The 26,240-nt window shown below is 39.7% G+C and overlaps 1 protein-coding gene across 3 annotated transcripts in view; it reads right to left on the bottom strand.

Moving 5' to 3' along the window:
* The window catches only part of B3GNT2 (UDP-GlcNAc:betaGal beta-1,3-N-acetylglucosaminyltransferase 2), a 126,914-nt gene that overhangs the window by 7,828 nt on the left and 92,846 nt on the right, over positions 1–26,240 (bottom strand). Inside the window, exon 2 of one of the 3 annotated variants that reach the window (XM_053712057.1) lies at positions 25,132–25,252. The exons of the other annotated variants lie outside the window; for them this stretch is intronic. The gene's annotated coding sequence lies outside the window, so the exon portion shown is untranslated. The remainder of the gene's footprint in view (positions 1–25,131; positions 25,253–26,240) is intronic. 3 annotated transcript variants of the gene reach the window in all.

Here is a 26,240-nt window from a genome sequence, read left to right as displayed (position 1 = left end):
TTTATTTGAAAACAAAACACCCACTGCCACTCCACTAGATCCCCAGGGATTTGAAATAGATATTAATTGTACATTTATAATACTGTATTATATTTATATTATAATTTATTATATAATCAAGTTTTTGCTACGTGTGTGATTTTTTTTTAGAATCTGTGCGAGTGTGTGAATCAAATTCAATCAGTGTATTATTGTTCCTGCTAATTATACCCACAACTTAATAAAATGTGCTTAGCTTTTAGAGAGAGCAGACCAAAAGAGTCCTTTATTTTATTTCTCAACGTTTACTTGCAGATAGCAATACTTAGAGTAGAGAAAATTAAAAAGGAACATATTAGTACCTCTCTGTTTATGTTACAACCCCACTGGGAGCATAATCATGATGACATCCCATGTAAACCTAAACTATTTTAATGTTTTTTAAATAATTTTGAGAAAAACACGTCATTTTATAGTTTTTGGTTTTCTGGAACTGGCAGCAGAGAGATAGGTTGAACTTGAAACCAGTCCACATCTGCTCTAATAATATTTTTATTTATTTTTTTGTTGTTTTTTTATAGGGTTGTTTTTTGTTTTTTTTACCGATTAATTGAAAATAATCGTTAGTTGCAGCCCTAGTTCACAGAAAATAAAATGTGCTGCAGCTTGATTAGAAATAACTAAATATTGGTACCAATGGGTTTAAAGGCAATTTAAGAAAAGGTTATATCGGCTAATACTATTTTAAGTCTTAAGGTCAGTGGTCTCTTAGAGATTTATATTAAAATCCCCTATAATTATTGTGTAGGTCACAAAATAAATTATGTCAGGCCTCGACTACTAACACAGAAAGGGGTTGACCTTTCAATGCACTAAGACTGTAATCTAAAATGTTTAATTGTGCATAACAACTTTGCAATATATATTCATTATTTTCCCCCTCTTTCCCTGCAATTTAACTGTGAAGAACTGTGAGTTATCCAATTCTGTCAAGAGGAAGTGCGCAGTACAGACATCACAAGCCTAACCCTGTTACAGATCTGTCCTGAATTGTGGTCATCAGACAAGGAACTGAAAAACACTACACCCATTGCTGAGCAAATGACAGCAGCATGCCATGTCTACTTCAGTGTGACTTAGCTCCTCTAAACAAGTGATGAGTTTGGCAACTAAAAACAATTTCAGCAAATTAGTTAATTAAAAAGATAATGTATTAGCAAGTTATTAAAGACTGAAGAAAAGTCTTCTAATTACAAAGCGAAAATTGGTGTCTGATGTGTGACAGTAGGTGGAAGGTAAACAGTACAAATACACTCAAGGATTTTTGCAGTATTTCCTATATTGCTTTGAAACAAACAAAGAATCCAGCACCTGAAAGTAACAAGGTGTGCAAGCTTCAAGGATACTGCACTGTATCCCACAATATGAAAAAAATCACAAAAAAGAAGCAGCACCATCCAATAGTTTCCAACAGATTAATTTGTGCAGTTTGTACAATGTGAAAGCCAGACCAACAAGCAGCAACGTTTCGGACCTAGTCCTTAATCATGCATCCGAAACGTTGCTGCTTGTTGGTCTGGCTGATTTTTCCTATATTACTTTGAAAATGTGTTATCAATATGTGCAGGACAAATCTGTAACATGAGTCCTTCCATCTCAAATGTCTTAAGGCCCAGAGCCTATTTAGCTATTACATAATCAGGACTTTTATCTGTGACCTTACAAAAATACACAGGTAACACACTGTAATAGCTGTTTCCACCCACCTGTTTTCCTTAACATTATTTAAAAAAAAAAAACATAATTTATGCTTACCTGATAAATGTATTTCTTTTGTGGTATATCCAGTCCACGGATCATCCATTACTTGTGGGATATTCTCCTTCCCAACAGGAAGTTGCAAGAGGATCACCCACAGCAGAGCTGCTATATAGCTCCTCCCCCAACTGCCATATCCAGTCATTCGACCGAAGACAAGCAGAGAAAGGAGAAACCATAGGGTGGAGTGGTGACTGTAATTTAAAGTTAAAAAATACCTGCCTTAAAATGACAGGGCGGGCCGTGGACTGGATACACCACAAGAGATATAAATTTATCAGGTAAGCATAAATTATGTTTTTTCTTGTAAGGTGTATCCAGTCCACGGATCATCCATTACTTGTGGGATACCAATACCAAAGCTTAAGTACACGGATGAAGGGAGGGACAAGGCAGGCACTTAAACGGAAGGTACCACTGCCTGTAAAACCTTTCTCCCAAAAATAGCCTCCGAAGAAGCAAAAGTATCAAATTTATAGAATTTTGAAAAGGTATGAAGCGAAGACCAAGTCGCCACCTTGCAAATCTGTTCAACAGAAGCCTCATTTTTAAAGGCCCATGTGGAAGCCACAGCTCTAGTAGAATGAGCTGTAATCCTTTCAGGAGGCTGCTAGCCAGCAGTCTCATAAGCTAAGCGGATTATGCTTCTTAGCCAAAACGAAAGAGAGGTTGCCGAAGCATTTTGGCCTCTCCTCTGTCCAGAGTAGACAACAAACAAAGCAGATGTTTGACGAAAATCTTTAGAAGCTTGTAAATAATACTTTAAAGCACGAACCACGTCAAGATTGTGTAATAGACGTTCCTTCTTTGAAGAAGGATTAGGACACAATGATGGAACAACAATCTTCTGATTGATATTCTTATTAGATACCACCTTAGGTAAAAACCCAGGTTTGGTACGCAGAACTACCTTATCTGCATGGAAGATCAGATGAGGAGAATCACATTGTAAGGCAGATAACTCGGAAACTCTACGAGCCGAGGAAATAGCTACCAAAAAAAGAACTTTCCAAGATAAAAGTTTGATATCTATGGAATGAAGAGGTTTAAACGGAACCCCTTGAAGAACCAAATTTAAGCTCCATAGCGGAGCAACAGGTTTAAACACAGGCTTGATTCTAACTAAAGCCTGACAAAATGCCTGAACGTCTGGAACATCCGCCAGACGCTTGTGCAAAAGAATAGACAGAGCAGAAATCTGTCCCTTTAAGGAACTAGCTGACAATCCTTTTTCCAATCCTTCTTGGAGAAAAGATAATGTCTTGGGAATCCTGACCTTACTCCATGAGTAACCCTTGGATTCACACCAATAAAGATATTTACGCCATATCTTATGATAGATTTTCCTGGTGACAGGTTTTCGTGCCTGAATTAAGGTATCAATGACTGACTCGGAGAAGCCACGCTTTGATAAAATCAAGCGTTCAATCTCCATGCAGTCAGTCTCAGAGAAATTAGATTTGGATGATTGAAAGGACCTTGAAGTAGAAGGTCCTGTCTCAGCGGCAGAGTCCATGGTGGAAAGGATGACATGTCCACCAGATCTGCATACCAAGTCCTGCGTGGCCACACAGGCGCTATCAAGATCACCGATGCTCTCTCCTGCTTGATTTTGGCAATCAGACGAGTGAGCAGAGGAAACGGTGGAAACACATAAGCCAGGTTGAAAGACCAAGGTGCTGCTAGAGCATCTATCAGCGTCGCCTTGGGATCCCTGGACCTGGATCCGTAACAAGGAAGTTTGGCGTTCTGGCGAGACGCCATGAGATCCAGTTCTGGTTTGCCCCAACGATGAATCAATTGTGCGAACACCTCCGGATGGAGTTCCCACTTCCCCGGATGAAAAGTCTAACAACTTAGAAAATCCGCCTCCCAGTTCTCTACACCTGGGATATGGATAGCTGAGAGATGGCAAGAGTGAATCTCTGCCCAGCGAATTATCTTTGAGCCTTCTAACATCGCTAGGGAACTCCTTGTTCCCCCTTGATGGTTGATGTAAGCCACAGTCGTGATGTTGTCCGACTGAAATCTGATGAACCTCATTGTCGCTAGCTGAGGCCAAGCCTGAAGAGCATTGAATATCGCTCTCAGTTCCAGAATGTTTATTGGAAGGAGTGTCTCCTCCTGAGTCCACGATCCCTGAGCCTTCAGGGAGTTCCAGACTGCCCCCCAGCCTAGAAGGCTGGCATCTGTCGTTACAATTGTCCAATCTGGCCTGCGAAAGGTCATACCTTTGGACAGATGGACCCAAGATAGCCACCAGAGAAGAGAATCCCTGGTCTCTTGATCCAGATTTAGTAGAGGGGACAAATCTGTGTAATCCCCATTCCACTGACTGAGCATGCAGAGTTGCAGCGGTCTGAGATGTAGGCGTGCAAACGGCACTATGTCCATTGCCGCTACCATTGCTATGCCCCGCGGTCTTAGAACCGCCAGAATTGACCCCAGAACCTTCGTAAAGATTCTTGGGGCTGTAGCTAATCCAAAGGGAAGAGCTACAAACTGGTAATGCCTGTCTAGGAAGGCAAACCTGAGAAACCGATGATGATCTTTGTGTATCGAAATGTGAAGATAAGCATCCTTTAAATCCACTGTAGTCATATATTGACCCTCCTGGATCATAGGTAGGATGGTAAGAATAGTCTCCATCTTGAATGATGGAACTCTGAGGAATTTGTTTAAGATCTTGAGATCTAAAATTGGTCTGAAGGTTCCCTCTTTTTTGGGAACCACAAACAGATTTGAGTAAAATCCCTGTCCCTCCTTTGGAACTGGATGGATCACTCCCATAACTAGGAGGTCTTGAACACAGTGTAAGAATGCCTCTCTCTTTATCTGGTTTGCAGATAATTGTGAAAGGTGAAATCTCCCTTTTGGAGGGGAAGCTTTGAAGTCCAGAAGATATCCCTGGGATATAATTTCCAACGCCCAGGGATCCTGGACATCTCTTGCCCAAGCCTGGGCGAAGAGCGAAAGTCTGCCCCCTACTAGATCCGTTACCGGATAGGGGGCCATTCCTTCATGCTGTCTTAGAGGCAGCAGCAGGCTTTTTGGCCTGCTTACTTTTGTTCCAGGTCTGGTTAGGTCTCCAGACCAACTTGGACTGAGCAAAAGTTCCCTCTTGTTCTGCATTAGAGGAAGTTGATGCGCACTCGCCTTGAAGTTTCGAAAGGCACGAAAATTAGTCTGTTTGGCCCTTGATTTGGACCTATCCTGAGGAAGGGCATGACCTTTTCCTCCAGTGATATCAGAAATGATCTCCTTCAAACCAGGCCCGAATAGGGTTTGCCCCTTGAAGGGAATGTTAAGCAGCTTAGACTTTGAAGTAACGTCAGCTGACCATGATTTAAGCCATAGCGCCCTGCGCGCCTGAATAGCAAAACCAGAATTCTTAGCCGTTAGTTTAGTCAAATGAACAATGGCATCAGAAACAAAAGAATTGGCTAGCTTAAGTGCTCTAAGCTTGTCAAGTATGTCATCCAATTGGGTCTCTACCTGTAAAGCCTTTTCCAGAGACTCAAACCAGAAAGCCGCAGCAGCAGTGACTGGGGCAATGCATGCAAGGGGCTGTAGAATAAAACCTTGTTGAATAAACATTTTCTTAAGGTAACCCTCTAACTTTTTATCCATTGGATCTGAGAAAGCACAACTGCCCTCGACAGGGATAGTAGTACGCTTAGCTAGGGTAGAAACTGCTCACTCCACCTTAGGGACTGTCTGCCATAAGTCCCGTGTGGTGGCATCTATTGGAAACATTTTCTTAAAAATAGGAGGGGGAGAGAACGGCACACCTGGTCTATCCCATTCCTTAGTAATAATTTCTGTAAACCTTTTAGGTATTGGAAAAACATCAGTGCACACCGGCACTGCATAGCATTTATCCAATCTACACAATTTCTCTGGCACTGAAATTGTATCACAGTCATTCAGAGCAGCTAAAACCTCCCTGAGCAATACGCGGAGGTGTTTAAGCTTAAATTTAAATGTAGACATATCAGAATCAGGTTGAATCCTCTTCCCTGAGTCAGAAACATCACCCACAGAAAGAAGCTCTCCTTCCTCAGCTTCTGCATATTGTGAGGGAGTATCAGACATAGCTCTTAAAGCGTCAGTATGCTCTGTATTTCTTCTAACTCCAGAGCTGTCTCGCTTTCCTCTAAACCCAGGTAGTCTGGATAATACCGCTGACAGTGTATTATCCATGACCACCGCCATGTCTTGTAAAGTAAACGCTATGGGCGCACTAGATGTACTTGGCGCCATTTGAGCGTGAGTCCCTTGAGCGGGAGTCAAAGGGTCTGACACGTGGGGCGAGTTAGTCGGCATAACTTCCCCCTCATCAGATTGCTCTGGTGATAATTTTTTTAAAGACAGAATATGATCTTTATTACTTAAAGTGAAATCAGTACATTTGGTACACATTCTAAGAGGGGGTTCCACCATGGCTTCTAAACATAATGAACAAGGAGTTTCCTCTATGTCAGACATGTTTAAACAGACTAGCAATGAGACCAGCAAGCTTGGAAAACACTTTAAATCAAGTTAACAAGCAAAAAATAAAAATGGTACTGTGCCTTTAAGAGAAACAAATTTTGTCAGAATTTGAAAAACAGTGAAAAAAAGCAGTAAATCAAACACAATCTTTACAGTGTGTATAATAAGCTAACAGAGCATTGCACCCACTTGCAAATGAATGATTAACCCCTTAGTTCAAAAAACAGATCAAAAAAACGATAGACGTTTTTTAACAGTCACAACAAACTGCCACAGCTCTGCTGTGGCCCTACCTTCCCAAACAAACGACTTTGGAAAGCCTAAGAGCCCTTTAGAGAGGTCCTATAGCATTCAGGGGACTCCTGGAGGAAGCTGGATGTCTCAGTCTGTAAAAGTTACTGCGCAATAAAGCGCTAAATTAGGCCCCTCCCACTCATGTTAAAACAGTGGAAAGCCTCAGGAAACTGTTTCTAGGCAAATTTAAGCCAGCCATGTGGAAAAAAACTAGGCCCCAATAAAGTTTTATCACCAAAGCATATATAAAAACGCTTAAACATTGCCAGCAAACGTTTTATATTGCACATCTATAAGAGTATTACCTCTGAAAGTAAGCATGATACCAGTCGCTATTAAATAACTGTATTCAGGCTTACCTTACATAAATCTGGTATCAGCAGCATTTTCTAGCATTTACATCTCTAGAAAAATGTTTTAACTGCACACACCTCATAGCAGTATAACCTGCACGCCATTCCCCAGCTGAAGTTACCTCTCTCTTCAGTTATGTGTGAGAACAGCAATGGATCTTAGTTACAACCTGCTAAGATCATAGAGATCACAGGCAGATTCTTCTTCTATTTTCTGCCTGGGACAAAATAGTACAACTCCGGTACCATTTAAAAATAACAAACTTTTGATTGAAGAAAAAAACAACTACGTTTCACCACTTCTCTCTTACTACCTCCATGCTTGTCGAGAGTTGCAAGAGAATGACTGGATATGGCAGTTGGGGGAGGAGCTATATAGCAGCTCTGCTGTGGGTGATCCTCTTGCAACTTCCTGTTGGGAAGGAGAATATCCCACAAGTAATGGATGATCCGTGGACTGGATACACCTTACAAGAGAAAAATGTATTATATATAATATTCACGTGTGTGTGCTCACAGGAACCGATTGCTGCTAACAAGGACACATTCTATTAAAAAAAAAAAAAAAAAAAAAAAATTCAGAAAAACTTTGTTTTTTAAGCTAATAGGAAGTCCAATTAACCCTATGACCCGATTGCTCTGTGGCTGATAAGCAGAGAAACACTATGTTATTGGTTAACAGCGACACGCCTCACAAGCATAAAACAAAAAGTTATAGGACAATCCAATAACAAAAGTGTAACATTTTAAAAACATAATTTATGCTTACCTGATAAATTTATTTCTCTTGTAGTGTATCCAGTCCACGGATCATCCATTACTTGTGGGATATTCTCCTTCCCAACAGGAAGTTGCAAGAGGATCATCCACAGCAGAGCTGCTATATAGCTCCTCCCCTCACTGCCATATCCAGTCATTCGACCAAAACAAGGCGAGAAAGGAGAAACCATAGGGTGCAGTGGTGACTGTAGTTTAATTAAAATTTAGACCTGCCTGAAAAGGACAGGGCGGGCCGTGGACTGGATACACTACAAGAGAAATAAATTTATCAGGTAAGCATAAATTATGTTTTCTCTTGTTAAGTGTATCCAGTCCACGGATCATCCATTACTTGTGGGATACCAATACCAAAGCTAAAGTACACGGGTGATGGGAGGGACAAGGCAGGAACTTAAACGGAAGGAACCACTGCCTGTAGAACCTTTCTCCCAAAAACAGCCTCCGAAGAAGCAAAAGTATAAAATTTGTAAAATTTGGAAAAAGTATGAAGGGAAGACCAAGTTGCAGCCTTGCAAATCTGTTCAACAGAGGCCTCATTTTTAAAGGCCCAGGTGGAAGCCACAGCTCTAGTAGAATGAGCTGTAATCCTTTCAGGAGGCTGCTGTCCAGCAGTCTCATAGGCTAAACGGATTATACTCCGAAGCCAAATAGAAAGAGAGGTTGCCGAGGCCTTCTGACCTCTCCTCTGTCCAGAGTAAACAACAAACAGGTTAGATGTTTGGCGAAAATCTTTAGTAGCCTGTAAGTAAAACTTCAAGGCACGGACTACGTCTAGATTATGCAAAAGACGTTCCTTCTTTGAAGAAGGATTAGGACATAATGATTGAACAACAATCTCTTGATTGATATTCTTGTTAGAAACCACCTTAGGTAAAAACCCAGGTTTTGTACGCAGAACAACTTTATCTGAAAGAAAGATCAGATAAGGAGAATCACAATGTAAGGCAGATAACTTAGAGACTCTTCGAGCCGAGGAAATAGCCATCAGAAAAAGAACTTTCCATGAAAGAATTTTTATATCAATACAATGAAGGGGTTCAAACGGAACCCCTTGAAGAACTTTAAGAACCAAGTTTAAGCTCCATGGAGGAGCAACAGGTTTAAACACAGGCTTAATTCTAACTAAAGCCTGACAAAATGCCTGAACGTCTGGAACTTCTGCGAGACGCTTGTGTAAAAGAATAGACAGAGCAGAAATCTGTCCCTTTAAAGAACTAGCTGATAATCCTTTGTCTAAACCCTCTTGGAGGAAGGACAATATCCTAGGAATCCTAACCCTACTCCATGAGTAATTCTTGGATTCACACCAATGAAGATATTTACGCCATATCTTGTGGTAAATTTTCCTGGTGACAGGCTTTCGTGCCTGTATTAAGGTATCAATTACTGACTCGGAGAAGCCACGCTTTGATAGGATCAAGCGTGCAATCTCCATGCAGTCAGTCTCAGAGAAAGTAGATTCGGATGATTGAAAGGACCTTGTATTAGAAGGTCTTGTCTCAGAGGCAGAGTCCATGGTGGAAAGGATGACATGTCCACTAGGTCTGCATACCAGGTCCTGCGTGGCCACGCAGGCGCTATCAATATCACTGATGCTCTTTCCTGTTTGATTTTGGCAATCAGACGAGGGAGCAGAGGAAACGGTGGAAACACATAAGCCAGGTTGAAGAACCAAGGCGCTGCTAGAGCATCTATCAGTGCCGCTTCTGGGTCCCTGGACCTGGATCCGTAACAAGGAAGCTTGGCGTTCTGGCGAGACGCCATGAGATCCAATTCTGGTTTGCCCCAACGGAGAACCAATTGAGCAAACACCTCAGGATGGAGTTCCCATTCCCCCAGATGAAAAGTCTGATGACTTAGAAAATCCGCCTCCCAGTTCTCTACACCTGGGATATGGATCGCTGACAGGTGGCAAGAGTGAGTCTCTGCCCAGCGAATTATCTTGGAGACTTCTGACATCGCTAGGGAACTCCTGGTTCCCCCTTGATGGTTGATGTAAGCCACAGTCGTGATGTTGTCCGACTGAAATCTGATGAACCTCAGTGTTGCTAGCTGAGGCCAAGCCAGAAGAGCATTGAATATTGCTCTTAACTCCAGAATATTTATTGGGAGGAGTTTCTCCTCCTGAGTCCATGAACCCTGAGCCTTCAGGGAGTTCCAGACTGCACCCCAACCTAGAAGGCTGGCATCTGTTATTACAATTGTCCAATATGGTCTGCGAAAGGTCATACCCTTGGACAGATGGGCCTGAGATAACCACCAGAGAAGAGAATCTCTGGTTTCCTGAACCAGATTTAGTAGAGGGGACAAATCTGTGTAATCCCCATTCCACTGACTGAGCACGCATAATTGCAGCGGTCTGAGATGCAGGCGCGCGAATGGCACTATGTCCATCGCCGCTACCATTAAGCCGATTACTTCCATGCACTGAGCCACCGTGGGGCGCGGAATGGCGTGAAGAACACGGCAAGCATTCAGAAGTTTTGATAACCTGGACTCCGTCAGGTAAATTTTCATTTCTACAGAATCTATTAGAGTCCCTTGGAAGGAAACCCTCGTGAGAGGAGATAGAGAACTCTTTTCTTCGTTCACTTTCCACCCATGCGACCTCAGGAATGCCAGAACTATCTCCGTATGAGATTTGCCAATTTGAAAGCTTGACGCCTGTATCAGGATATCGTCCAGGTAAGGAGCCACCGCTATGCCTCGCGGTCTTAGGACCGCCAGAAGTGAGCCCAGAACCTTTGTAAAAATTCTTGGGGCTGTAGCCAACCCGAATGGAAGAGCTACAAATTGGTAATGCCTGTCTAGAAAGGCAAACCTCAGGAACTGATGATGATTCTTGTGAATCGGAATGTGAAGGTAGGCATCCTTTAAGTTCACTGTGGTCATGTACTGACCCTCTTGGATCATGGGTAAAATGGTTCGAATAGTTTCCATCTTGAATGATGGAACTCTGAGGAATTTGGATCTTTAAATCCAAAATTGGTCTGAAGGTTCCCTCTTTTTTGGGAACCACAAACAGATTTGAATAAAACCCCTGTCCTTGTTCCGTCCGCGGAACTGGATGGATCACTCCCATTACAAGGAGATCTTGTACGCATCTTAGGAATGCCTCTTCCTTTATCTGGTTTGCAGATAATCTTGAAAGGTGAAATCTCCTTTGTGGAGGAGAAGCTTTGAAGTCCAGAAGATATCCCTGAGATATGATCTCCAACGCCCAGGGATCCTGAACATCTCTTGGGCGAAGAGAGAGAGAGTCTGCCCCCTACTAGATCCGTTGTCGGATAGGGGGCCGCTCCTTCATGCTGTCTTAGAGGCAGCAGCAGGCTTTCTGGCCTGCTTGCCCTTGTTCCAGGACTGGTTAGGTTTCCAGGCCTGCTTGGATTGAGCAAAAGTTCCCTCTTGTTTTGAAGCAGAGGAAGTTGATGCTGCACCTGCCTTGAAATTTCGAAAGGCACGAAAATTAGACTGTTTGGCCTTTGATTTGGCCCTTTCCTGAGGAAGGGTATGACCCTTATCTCCAGTAATGTCAGCAATAATTTCTTTCAAACCAGGCCCGAATAAGGTCTGCCCCTTGAAAGGAATGTTGAGTACTTTAGACTTTGAAGTCACATCAGCTGACCAGGATTTGAGCCATAGCGCCCTACGCGCCTGGATGGCGAATCCGGAATTCTTAGCCGTTAGTTTAGTCAAATGAACAATGGCATCAGAAACAAATGAATTAGCTAGCTTAAGAGTTCTAAGCTTGTCAACAATTTCAGTCAATGGAGCTGTATGGATGGCCTCTTCCAGGGCCTCAAACCAGAATGCCGCTGCAGCAGTGTCAGGCGCAATGCATGCAAGGGGCTGTAAAATAAAACCTTGTTGAATAAACATTTTCTTAAGGTAACCCTCTAATTTTTTATCCATTGGATCTGAAAAAGCACAACTGTCCTGCATAGTATTTATCCAGCCTACACAATTTCTCTGGCACTGCAATTGTGTCACAGTCATTCAGAGCAGCTAATACCTCCCCAAGCAATACACAGAGGTTCTCAAGCTTAAATTTAAAATTAGAAATCTCTGAATCAGGTCTCCCCGATTCAGAGACGTCAACCACAGACTGAAGCTCTCCGTCCTCAGGTTCTGCATATTGTGACGCAGTATCAGACATGGCTCTTACAGCATCTACGCGCTCTGTATCTCGTCTAACCCCAGAGCTATCGCGCTTGCCTCTCAATTCAGGCAATCTGGATAATACCGCTGACAGGGTATTATTCATGATTGCAGCCATGTCCTGCAAAGTAATCGCTATGGGCGTCCCTGATGTACTTGGCGCCATATTAGCGTGCGTCCCTTGAGCGGGAGGCGAAGGGTCCAACACGTGGGGAGAGTTAGTCGGCATAACCTCCCCCTCGACAGACCCCTCTCTGGTGACAATTCTTTTATAGATAAAGACTGATCTTTACTGTTTAAGGTGAAATCAATACATTTAGTACACATTCTCCTATGGGGCTCCACCATGGCTTTTAAACATAATGAACAAGTATCCTCTGTTTCAGACATGTTTGTACAGACTAGCAATGAGACTAGCAAGCTTGGAAAACACTTTAAAGCAAGTTAACAAGCAATATAAAAAAATGTTACTGTGCCTTTAAGAGAAACAAATTTTGACAAAATTTGAAATAACTAAAATTTTTGTTAGTGTAACTGCCTTTTTTCACTGTGTATGTAACAAGTCAGCAGAGCATTGCACCCACTTGCAAATGGATGATTAACCCCTTAATAACAAAAACAGAATAATAAATGACAAAAACGTTTTTTTAAACACAGTCACAACAACTGCCACAGTCTACTGTGATTGTTACCCTCCTCAAACACGACTTTGAAGCCTTTTGAGCCCTTCAGAGATGTCCTGTATCATGCAGAGGGAAGCTGAATGTCTTTCAGTATTTTTATCTGCACAGAAAAGCACTAAAATAGGCCCTTCCCACTCATATTGCAACAGTGGAAAGCTTCAGGAAACTGTTTCTAGGCAAAAATCAAGCCAGCCATGTGGAAAAAAACTAGGCCCCAATAAGTTTTGTCACCAAACATATATAAAAACGATTAACATGCCAGCAAACGTTTTATATTACGCTTTTATAAGAGTATGTATCTCTGTTAATAAGCCTGATACCAGTCGCTATCACTGCATTTAAGGCTTAACTTACATTAATCCAGTATCAGCAGCATTTTTCTAGCAAATTCCATCCCTAGAAATATATTAACTGCACATACCTTATTGCAGGAAAACCTTCCAACTCTGAAGTTACCTCACTCCTCAGAATATGTGAGAACGGCAGTGGATCTTAGTTACTTCTGCTAAGATCATAGAAATCACAGGCAGATTCTTCTTCTAATGCTGCCTGAGATGAAACAGTACACTCCGGTACCATTTAAAAATAACAAACTTTTGATTGAAGTTAAAAAACTAGAACAAGAAAATGACTGGATATGGCAGTGAGGGGAGGAGCTATATAGCAGCTCTGCTGTTGGTGATCCTCTTGCAACTTCCTGTTGGGAAGGAGAATATCCCACAAGTAATGGATGATCCGTGGACTGGATACACTTAACAAGAGAAAAGGAAATTTATGCTTACCTGATAAATTGATTTCTTTTACGATATGCAGAGTCCACGGGTTTCATCCTTACTTGTGGGATATTATCCTCCTGCTAACAGGAAGTGGCAAAGAGCACCACAGCAGAGCTTTTACATAACTCCTCCCCCAACTCCTCCCCCAGTCATTCGACCGAAGGTATAGGAAGAGAAAGGAAAAGCTAAAAGGTGCAGAGGTGACTGTTTTGAAAAAATAAAATAAATCCTGTTTTAAAATGACAGGATGGGCCGTGGACTCGGCATATCGTAAAATAAATCAATTTATCAGGTAAGCATAAATTTCCTTTTCTTTTACAAGATATGCAGAGTCCACGGGTTTCATCCTTACTTGTGGGATACCAATACCAAAGCTTAGGACACGGATGAATGGGAGGGACAAGACAGGAACCTAAACGGAAGGCACCACTGCTTGAAGAACCTTTCTCCCAAAGATAGCCTCAGAAGAAGCAAAAGTATCAAATTTGGAAAATTTGGAAAAAGTATGAAGGGAGGACCAAGTTGCAGACTTACAAATCTGTTCAACAGAAGCATCGTTTTTAAAAGCCCATGTGGAAGCCACAGCTCTAGTAGAATGAGCCGTAATTTTTTCAGGAGACTGCTGTCCTACAGTCTCATATGCCAGGCGGATGATGCTTTTCAGCCAAAAAGAGAGAGAGAGAGGTAGCCGTAGCTTTTTGACCCTTACGTTTTCCAGAATAAAACTACAAAAAGAGAGGATGTTTGTCTGAAATCCTTGGTCACTTGTAAGTAAAACTTTAAAGCACGGACCACATCCAAGCTATGTAATAGACGTTCCTTCTTAAAAGAAGGATTAGGACACAAGGAAGAAACAACAATTTCCTGATTAATATTCTTATCTGAAACAACCTTAGGAAGGAATCCAGGTTTAGTGCGTAAAACCACCTTAACAGAATGAAACATAAGATAAGGCGAATCACATTGTAATGTAGAAAGCTCAGAAACTCTTCGAGCAGAAGAGATAGCAACTAAAAATAAAACTTTCCAAGATAACAATTTAATATCTATGGAATGCATGGGTTCAAACGGAACCCCTTGAAGAACCTTAAGAACTAAGTTCAGACTCCAAGGTGGAGCAACAGATTTAAAAAAAAAGGCTTGATTCTGATTAAAGCCTGACAAAAAGACTGAAAGTCTGGGACATCCGCCAGACGTTGGAGTCCAAGTTCCCTGAGCCTTCAGGGAATTCCAGACTGCCCCCCAGCCCAAGAGGCTGGCGTCCGTTGTCACTATTAACCCATGATGGTCTGCAGAAGCACATTCCTTGGGACAGATGATCCTGTGACAACCACCAAAGAAGAGAGTCTCTGGTCTTTTGATCCAGATTTGTCTGAGGAGATAAATTTGCATAATCCCCATTCCACTGTCTGAGCATGCACAGTTGCAGTGGCCTGAGATGAAAGCGAGCAAACGGAACGATGTCCATCGCTGCTACCATTAATCCAATGACCTCCATACACTGTGCCACTGATGGCCGAGGAAAGGACTGAAGAGCTCGGCAGGTATTTAGAATTTTTGATTTTCTGACCTCTGACAGAAAATTTTTCATGTCTGCCGAGTCTATCAGAGTTCCCAAGAATGGAACTCTCGTTTGTGGAACAAGTGAACTCTTTTCTATATTCACTTTCCAACCGTGAGTTCTTAGAAAGGACAGCACAGTGTCCGTGTGAGATTTGGTCAGATAAGTTGATGCCTGAACCAAAATATTGTTAAGATAGGGCGTTACTGCTATACCCCGTGGCCTGAGGACTGCCAGAAGGGACCCTAGCACCTTTGTGAAGATTCTTGGAGCTGTGTGCAACCCAAAGGGAAGGGCCACAAACTGATAATGCTTTTCCAGAAAGGCAAACCTTAGAAACTGATGATGATCTTTGTGGATAGGAATGTGAAGATACGCATCCTTCAGGTCCACGGTGGTCATGTATTGATCCTCCTGGATCATTGGTAAGATTGTTAGAATAGTCTCCATCTTGAACGATGGGACCCTGAGAAATTTGTTCAGGAACTTTAAATCCAAAATAGGTCTGAAAGTTCCCTCTTTTTTTGGAACCACGAAAAGGTTCGAGTAAAACCCCTGTCCCAGTTTTGGAACTGGAAAAATTACTCCCATGGAATAGAATTCTTTTACACAATGTAAGAACGCCTCTCTTTTTGTCTGGTCTACAGACAAACGTGAAAGATGAAATCTCCCTCTTGGGGGAAAATTTTTGAATTCCAGTTGATACCCCTGGGTCACAATTTCTAATGCCCAGGGATCCTGCACATCCCTTGCCCAAGCCTGAGCAAAGAGAGAAAGTTTGCCCCCTATTAGATCCAGTCCCGGATCGGGGGCTGCCCCGTCATGTTGTCTTGGTAGCAGTAGCGGGCTTTTTGGTTTGTTTACTCTTATTGCAGGTCTGATTAGGTCTCCAAAATTTCCTTCCTGCTTATTGGTGGAAGAGGATGCAGAGGGTACTCCTCTGAAATTTCGAAATTAACGGAAATTATTTTGTTTACCCTTCCTAAGAGGTTTATCTTGAGGTAGGGCATGGCCTTTACCTCCAGTAATGTCCACAATGATTTCCTTCAATTCAGGGCCAAACAGAGTTTTACCCTTGAAAGGAATAGTTAACAGTTTAGACTTTGATGATACATCAGCAGACCACGATTTTAACCATAGCGCTCTGCGCGCCAATATTGCAAAACCTGCATTTTTTGCTGCCAATTTAGAAATCTGAAAAACAGCATCAGTGATAAAAGAATTAGCTAATTTGAGAGCTTTAATTCAGTCTAAAATGTCGTCTAGGGGCGTCTCTACTTTCAGAGACTCTTCAAGGGCGTCAAACTAAAAAGCCGCCGCCGTAGTTACTGGAATAATGCAGGCAGCAGGTTGTAACAAGAAACCCTGGTGAATAAATAATTTCTTTAGAAGACCCTCTAATTTTTTATCCATAGGGTCTTTGAAAGCACAACTATCTTCAATAGGTATAGTTGTACACTTAGCTAGAGTAGATATTGTTCCCTCCACCTTAGGGACCGTTTGCAAAGAGTCCTTAATGGTATCTGATATGGGAAACATTTTCTTAAAATTAGGAGGGGGAGAGAACGGTATACCTGGCCTATCCCATTCCTTTCTAACAATTTCCGAAATTTTTTTGGAATCGGAAAAACATCAGTGTAAGTAGGAACTTCTAGATATTTATCCATCTTACAATTTTTCTGGAGGAATTGTAATGGGTTCACAATCATTCAGAGTTGCTAGGACCTCCCTGAGTAACATACGAAGGTGTTCAATTTTAAATTTAAAGGACGTTAAGTCCGAATCTGTCTGAGGTAAAATATTTTCTGAATCTGAAATTTCACCTTCAGACAATAATTCCCTAACCCCCAATTCAGAGCATTGTGAGGGTACATTGGAAATAGTTAATAAGGCATCAGAGGGTTCAGTATTTACATTAATACCTGGCCTACTGCGTTTACCCTGCAAAACTGGCAGTTTAGAAAATACCTCATTGAGAGTAGTTGACATAACTGTAGCTATATCTTGCAAAGAAAAATAATTAGACGCACTAGATGTACTAGGTGTCACTTGTGAGAGTGTTAAAAGTTGGGACACTTGAGGAAAATTACATGGCATATCCCGATTCTCTTCAGACTGAGAATCATCCTTAGACACACTTTCATTTCCTAAAATATGTTCTTTACATTGTAAGGCTCTATCAGTACAAGAGGTACACAAAGTAAGAGGGGGTTCCACAATGGCTTCAAAACATATAGAACAATGAGTATTCTCAATGTCAGACATGTTGAACAAAGTAGTAATAACCACAACAGTTGGTAAATAGTTTATTAATTAACAAAAAACGATTTGCAAAAAACGAGTACTGTGCCTTTAAGAAATAAAAGCACACATATTATCCTCAAATATGCTTCAAAACGTCTATGAACGTTTAAAAACTTATGTATGGATGTATAATTTTTCCAAAAATTATTGAATTCATGTGCAACTATTGAATTTACTCTCTACAGGAACATCAAATAAGAAAAATACAATTTTCTAAATAATGACCCCCTGCACCTCGCAGGGGTCTGCTGTGGCGCCTACCTGCCCCCAGAGAACTGCCAAATGAATAGACACCAATCCGGATAGTGTAAAACACAGATAGGGCCCAACTGGAGCTAATGTCTGCTGTCTCCTTCAGAGTAAACTGCGCAACTGAGACGCGAAAATAGGCCCCGCCCACAATGGACGTCGCACTTAGAAATTTAAATACCGCATGGGAAGCAATTATAAACAGCCAAGTGATCCCCAAACAGTTTTAAAATGAAATAAATATATATAAATACATTTCTTTTACTTTTGTGTCATAAGTTTATGAATAAAAGGTCCCAGTGCCAATTATATTGCAATAAAGAAAAAAACACCCAGTAGGACAGTAACTCCCCTTTACAATTAGGACTACTGCTTACCCTTTTCCTTATAAGGAACTTAATACAGCCAATTCTGATATACAAGGTTTCCTCAGAAAAAATAGGCTGACACATACCTCAAAAGCTGCTTAATGCATGAGACTGTCCTCCACACTGAAAAGGTTTTCTTCATATTACCTTCAGATTTGTGGGAACCATAACTGACTCTAGTAACTGCTGCTAAGATCATTGATTTCAGGGAGAAATCTTCTTCCATATCCTCCCTGATTAAAATTAGTACTCACCGGTACCATTTAAAATAAAAAATATCTTGATTGGAGAAATTAAAAACTATCATTTTGTCACCACTATCACTTTACCCTTCCTATTACTAGTATAGGCAAAGAGAGTGACTGGGGGGAGGAGTTAGGGGAGGAGCTATGTAACAGCTCTGCTGTGGTGCTCTTTGCCACTTCCTGTTAGCAGGAGGAGAATATCCCACAAGTAAGGATGAAACCCGTGGACTCGGCATATCTTGTAAAAGAAATAGAGAGAGTGTATGTATGTATGTATGTATGTATGTATGTATGTATGTATGTATGTATGTATGTATGTGTATATATATATATATATATATATATATATATATCGATCTCTCTCATGACAAGACAGGAGCCAATGTCTGAAATAAGCTGACAACTAATAGTGTATGTACATGAATATAATGATAGTGATCAGGAGTGGATCATCAAGTTTTGATAACAGAAATCCTGCGATAGCCAGATTATGTGTGTGTGCGCAAGCTGCTGTAGACAAGTGTAAACCAGAACATTAGGGATTTCAACATGCACTATTTCATCAAATCATTTTAAAGGGCATTATCTTAAAGGGACAGTCTAGTCAAAATTAAACTTTAATGATTCAGATAGTGTAAGATTTTAATATGTATAAAATGATATCACTGTAGAAAGAGAGAGGTTAGTGTGTCCTGACTATTTTAACACCAGGCATGATGTAATGCTGATCTAGTCAGTAAGCAAGCATATAACATATATGTATATGGGGAGTGACTGGCACTGCAAAGGCTTCAAATAACCCACAATACATTGTTTGGAACGTTGCCAATATTGTTTATCAGCAGTTTAAAGGGTATAATAATCAGTATGAGAATAGGGTATTCAGAGTGCCTCTCCAGAAGGGAAAACAGGTTACACTCCATGACCTAAACCCTACCACAGTTGAAGCAAACGGGGTAATATAATTTTATTTACTATTTCTCTGTTAAAAATAGTTTTTCTGTGTTTTAACCTTGTAAGCAATAATAAGGAATCTTGATATTTATCTTTCTTTAATAAATGTGTGATTGATTATTATGAAGGAAGTACAGGTATACCCCTCTCATACAGCGGGTTAGGGACCGGAGCCCCGCTGTAAAGTGAAAACCGCCTTAAAGTGAAACAAGGCAGTTTTAGCTTTCTTTTCACTTGCCAGTGTGTTTAAAAACTTGAAAACATGTTTGAACTAACATATATTAGGAGTGCAATAGTGCTGCATTTAGTTTAACACTAGCACAGCACAGTGCTCAATAAATACTGTACCTGTAAAATAGTGACAATGACTGTAGTAAAATTTGTCAGACTATACCACTCAGACACAGATTGCACTGTAATGCTGTAAACAGAGTGAACTGAGCATAACAAAATGGAAAAGTCCCTTTTCTTGCAATCTCATGATGATTACAGCACTGTTTCAAAATCTTTGGAGGTTGAACTTCAGCTCCCCAAAGCGCTGTATTAGCGAAGCGCTGTAAAGTGAAGCGCTGTAAAGTGAGGTATACCTGTATTGTTGTCTGTTCTTGGAGGGTCAGATAGATATACAGGAGATTGTATATAGATCCGTTTGCACAGGGCCCATTATTGATATATGTATATATTAATTTTGCGACGTGAATAGCTTTTAACATAAGATACTTCTTTAAGTGTAATTTCTTACAATAGGACAAGCAATTTTAAACAACTTTCCAATTTCCTTTTATCATTAAATATGCTTTGTTTTCTTTGTTGAAAGCTAAACCTATGTAGGCTCATATGCTAATTTCTAAGGCCGCCTCTTATCTCAGTGCATTTTGACCGTTTTTAACAGCTAGACAGTGCTAGTTAATGTGTGTCATATAGATAACAATGTACTTTTTAATATAGATATGAAATTCAAATACCCCAAATGCTCCACTGCATACTTCAAAAGTTAATGTTTCTGTGAGCTAAAGGTTTGAATGGTTCTCCAATCAGCAATCTTGCCTTAAGGCACTTTTGTTGTAGCGAGAGCACCAACAAATCTATCTTAAACAGGGTTAAATGCATTTATGAGATTTTTGCACTTTTGCATGAGAGAATGCTAAGAATTTAAAGTGTGCAGAGCTCTCCAAAAATCTGGGACATTAGCTTTCAGTCCATTTTGTAAAATCTATATATGCAAAAAGTTTAAATAAATTTTTCACAGAAATAAATGGTTACCCTCCTTACACCTTTTTAGTTTCTCATGAATAAAAAGGTGCATATAACAAAGTTTTTATTTCATAATTCAGAGAGAACATACAACTTTAAACAACTTTCCAATGTACTTCTATTATCATATTTTCTAGTTTACCTTTGTTGAAAAGCAGGAAGGTAAGCTCAGGAGTATGCACATGCCTGCAGTACTATTTGGCAGTAGTTTTGCAACATTATTATACATTAGCAAGGGCACTACGTGGCAGCACTAGTTCCGGCCATGTAGTGCTCCAAACTTACATGCTATCTATCTAGATTTCTATTTAGCAAAGAATACCATGAGAATGAAGCAAATTTGACTATATATATCTGTCTGAATCATGAAAAAAATGGGTTTCTCTCCCCTTTTATTACTGATAATAAACATTATTATGAAAATAAAAAAAAAAGGAAGAATTATCCAAATTTTCGGGTGCGACTAATTTTGCACTATAAAAGTTTGTTCTGGAGGCTGTCCTTTGCATAAGGGAGACTTAGTGGCGGTTCCAACACACATCTAGAAACCTTCTTTATTACCACCTGTTACCCCCCCCCCCCCATTTTAAGTTCAACAACGGCCACTGAGGGGGCCACAGGAGAACTGCTGCTCCTACACACAGGTGACCGTACGATTGGAAGGATATATTTCAAACCAGGGATTGTCAATATAGCTAACTTTCTATTTTATTTAACCAAAACCTGCTAAACCTACTAAAAAACAATGAACATTTTTACACATAAAAAATTCCACAAGATAGCTTACAATTAATGCATTTGATTTAAAGGGAGACATAAGTCAAAATTAAAACTGTCATGATACAGAAACCACAATTTAAAAATGCATTTCTCTCTCTCTATCCTTTGCTTAACTAAACTTCTTTTCATGATCGCATACAAAGATAGTGCTCAAGGTTGTGCACACTCCCCAGCCTATATAGTAGCAACAATGTAATATTTTTTTATACAGTGCTATACTGAACATCCGAACTTACAGTAACATTCTTTTAGAGAATATCATTTTTCCCCAACACTTAACTGTGCCTCAATAAAAATAAGATTACAAAAAACTATTTTATAATGAACTTTGTTTTTCCAACTTCACAAATAAATATATTATTGCCAATCAATTCTCTGTGCCACAAGTACAGCAAGTCTCCAGCACTAATAAAAAGGTAATAATTCCTTATCGTTAGTAAAAAGAAGCAACATACTGCTTACCAATACTTGTCTTTTTATTCTGAGAGAGTTTCCAGCATAATCTGACCAGGCGCTCGCCTTGTGTAGGGAGACAATGGAGTGTGTACACATTCTACTTTTCTCCATGACAGTACAATAAAGGTTCAAGCAAACATGACACTCCACATAGAAACAATCACAAAATGGTCAAGATGCAGGAAGTCAGAAATATACAATAGTAAGGAGTCGGCTACATTATCTGGTCTTATTGATAGACCGTAGGTTTATTAAAAGGGAAGCGAAAGTGAAAATTAAACTAACTGTTCAGGTACAGCAAATTATTTTTAGGAAAATAATAAATTCACTTCTATAATCACATTAACATTCTTATGGTATCCAAAGTTTTTTTTTTTTAAGCATATACACATATGCTAATCAGCAATGCATTACTAGGCGCAAGCTAGTGATTTGTGGCTCACCAGTGGTGTTCAGCAGCACTAGTAGTTATATACAAACAATAACATATGAAAGCATTTTTATTTTGCACGTCTATGTCCCATTAAATGAATGCATATTTGTCACTGTGTGTTTAACTTCTGCAAGTGGGTTAAAATCATAAACACAGAAAAAATGCATTGCAGCTTTTCAGTAGGAAGCAAATGGTGAACCAATCACGAGTTGCATACACAAACACCAATCGACTAAATAAAATAGTTGCATTAGAAAGTGAGTCACACTGTTTCCCAGTGCATATAAAAAATAGTTATATTTACACTATACTATAGACTATTAAGTGCACAATTACATGTCTTAAAAAAAAATTATATTACTTTATTGCTAAAAAATGATAACCATCATCCGAGCCTTCAATGATCAATCTTTTTGCTGGTGATATTGATTTCTCGATCTGTGTGTATTCATGTGTTTATGTATATAATGTTTTAACAATGGCGCGATAGACTTGCTCAGGGTTGCCACAAATTTGTAAAAAGAGCAATATCTGCAAAGCGCAATAAATGAGGTATGCCAGTATACATAGATATACACCATATGTATGTATTACCATATCTGTGGACAATTCAAACCGTTAGCTCACAGAAAGAAAAAAAAAAAAGGACTTTAGAAGTGGATGGCGGAACATTTGACATTTTTTTACCTATATTAAAAAGTTATAGCGCATCTTCATTATAACTGATGAAATAAATTCCATCTAAAATATCACTAACATTCCGGATCTGGTTTTAAAAAGGAGAAAGCTTACCATCACTTTAAACGACCCATAAGTACAGTATGATTCAAACTTGAGCAGACAGAGCTTTAAATTGTGTCCTTTCTACTAATCTTGATAACTGAAGGTAAACCTATATGAAGTATATACCAGCATACACTCTCCTAATGAATACCTTAGTAACCAAAGCATACACAAAAGGGGTAAAGGTTACTGTATGCAGGCAAGGCAACTGAACAAAAGAACAAAAATGTATGTATCAATTAGCATTCTTATACAAACCGGTAACAAGTGCAACAGGTGCAAATCTACACGTTAAAAGCCAGCATGGTGTTAATTATTTTGAATTTACATTTACTAAACTCACCCAAGCATGACTGTATAATGACTTATTAATTGTGTTATTTATTATTTGTATAACATAACACAAATACCTAGCACTGATAAAACCTCAGATGCAGAACTTTTAAAAAACTTTCTAGAATAAAAATATTTTGGTGAAAAAATTTCTGCAGGTCATTTGGAAATTAAATTCAATTAATATTAGGCAGTTACACTAAAGCACCGTCTCAATTGCAATGTGTTGATCAAATGGAGAATAAAGCAAATTTTTAAAATATTGAAGCAGTTGAAAATCTCATTGCAAATTAGCTGCAGAGAGAGAGAAAAAAAAAGTGAATTTTTAAAAATGTCTCGAATAAATTTGGTTCCTATGCTCTTGGTCTAATATCACATAATATAGTAAAAAAGGTGCATTGCTCACAAGAATGTCTTACATTCAGGAGTCACAGCTTGGCAGACCAGGAAAGGTTAAGGGGGGGTTGTAAAAATCCACGAGAGCCAGTCCTGATGCATATTTGACTGTTCTCTTCAAACAGTTCTTCTCTTCGGTTGCACGGTTATGGAAAATTTACACAGTGCAGCCAGAGCACAGCACTGTTTGAAGAGAACAGCCTGATGCGGAGCAGAGATGCAAAGCGAAAGAGCTCAACAGTTCCTACATGTGTCCCATTCTTTCTGCAGACATGCTGCATTTTCTGCGATGACATCTCAGATCACAGCAGGTTCTGCCTTGGGGGAAAACATTAGGGTAATACTGGTTCAAGGATCCATCCCATTGTGAGGCAGGCTTTGTGCACCAGCGCATTATCCTGCTGGAAGTAATGGTCTGCCTAAGGATAAACGGTCAACATGAATGGATGCACTTGGTCAGCAACAATGTTTACATACATGAATCTAGGGGTATCAACTGACCCAACATGTGCCAGGAAAACATTCCCCACACCATCACTCCGCCAGCACCACCTTGCACAGTGTTTATCAGAAATGATGGGTCCACGGATTCATGCCGTTTTCACCACATTCGGAGACTGCCATCAAAATCATGCACTAGGAACTTTGAATCGTCAGACCAAGCGACCTTTATCCCAGTCTTCGATGGTCCAATGGTGGTGACGTTGTGCCCACAGAATGCGTGCTTTCTTGTTCTTCTGATAAGGACACCCAATGTGGCCGCCGGCTGTTGTAGCCCATCTGCGACAAGGTGTGCTTAATGTTACATTGCAATATGTTTTTCTCTGCACCAAGGTTGAATTCTGATGTGATTCACGAAATTGCAGTGTGTCTGTTAGCTTTCACAATTCTAGCCATCCTCACAAGTCTAGCCATCACTGCATTTGTTATAAAGTAAACCAGTTTTAAAAAGATTCAAAAGTGTGTCTTAGTTTTTAGCCCCCGGTCAAAAGCAGAACTATTAATGTGTGCAAAAGATTTTGTGGTCCAAGGGAAAATGGAACTAAAAAAGGTGTACACTTTGAGGACTACTGGTAAGTGAGCAAACAACGTAGCATGTGCAAGAGTTCACAGCTTGTTGGAAAGTTAAAGTAAGTGCTATCCCATTGTCATTTCATTATGCAATTCTTACTGTATTTAATGGTCACTTAATGCTTCTAAAATAGTGATCCACACTACATGACTACCCTTTCAGACAAATAAAGGGGCCAGAAAATTCAAAACAAATGTAAACAAATGCATTTCAGATTTTAAAAGAAGCATTTCAAATACACTCACATAAGTAAAAAAAAAAGCTTCTATCAAAAGTTGGCACAATTGCATTGATAGCTTTTACTGGGCACAAAGCATATCTGCATATGTCCCAAATATCCCCATTCAAACATATAACACAACATCAATTTTTTTTTTTTTAAAGTTGACAGATTTCAACTCTGAGTTATGTCCTTTTAATTTGCTCAAGTATAGATATCTGCTGAATACCACATTTTAGATTGTAAGTCTGCATATTACAATGAATAATCCATGCTGTAATACAGCCCAAAAATATAAACCATTTCTCTAAGACTACAACAATAAAACCATTGTTGTCTAATTAATTGTATAATCCTACTATAACAAATTAGGTCAGGTCTCTCTTACCTAGCAGAAATATTTTTCCAACTCAGTCTCAAAAGATTGAACATCAGGATTAACGGTCTTGCTGGGACATTTGCATTTTGATCCAAGTCTGTCTCCTAGCAAGTATTTACCACAGGAATTACTAAAAAGGGTCAAAATAAACAGAAAATAAATGGTTTCAGGTAGAACAATAGCTTGCTGCTTAGGAGGGGAGGGAATTCATTGTTTAGTAACAAAACAAGCTCTTGTACACTGTTTAGATTTTAGTTGTGGGTCAAAGTACTAAAACTATTTACAGAAACAGGTGAATCCCATGCAAAACAGTGTTTATAAACAAGATTAGTTACTCTGATATCTTTATACCCACACAAAATTCATCAACTGGACCATTTGTGGACATAAAAAAATAAATATGTAGACTTTAAAGGGACAGTCAACTTAAAAATTGTTAATTGTTTAAAAAGATAGATAATCCCTTTATTACCCATTCCCCAGTTTTGCAAAGTCAAAATGGTTATATTAATATACTTTTAACCTCTTATTACCTTGCATCTAAGCCTCTTTTGACAGCCCCCTGATCACCTGACTATTATCTATTGAAAAATTTTAGCTTCTGTTGTGAAAAGCAAATAGAAAAAGCATGTGATAAGAGGCTGTCTGTAGTGGCTTAGAAAAAAAGGCAGAAATTTAGACATTTAAATGTTATAAAGTATATTAATATAACAATGTTGGTTGTGCAAAGCTGGAGAATGGGTAGTAAAGACATTAAAAAGAAAAGGGGCAACTCATAGTGAACTCCGTATGGAACATAGATAATAAACAGTGACATAAAACTCACAATTTGTGATGGCACCCGGGTTTAGCGGAGTGCAGACAGGCAGGCTAACGCTCACAGTTGTCAGCTTACAGGATACTTCCAAAGTATCACGGTGAGACTGGAACAATTGATGGTAGTCAGTCTGGACATCTATTGGTCGACTTTTTACAAACACTGGAACGTTCCCAGATTAAAAACCAGGGTAGCAGAGACCCTTAAGAGTAAACATAAATTATGCTTACCTGATAATTTCCTTTTCTTCTGATGGAAAGAGTCCACAGCTGCATTCATTACTTTTGGGAAATCAGAACCT

Source organism: Bombina bombina, chromosome 4, assembly GCF_027579735.1.
Source record: "Bombina bombina isolate aBomBom1 chromosome 4, aBomBom1.pri, whole genome shotgun sequence".
Lineage (NCBI taxonomy): Eukaryota > Metazoa > Chordata > Amphibia > Anura > Bombinatoridae > Bombina > Bombina bombina.
The sequence above is the reverse complement of the archived record's forward strand: the minus strand, read 5'-3'. Positions and strand labels throughout refer to the sequence as shown.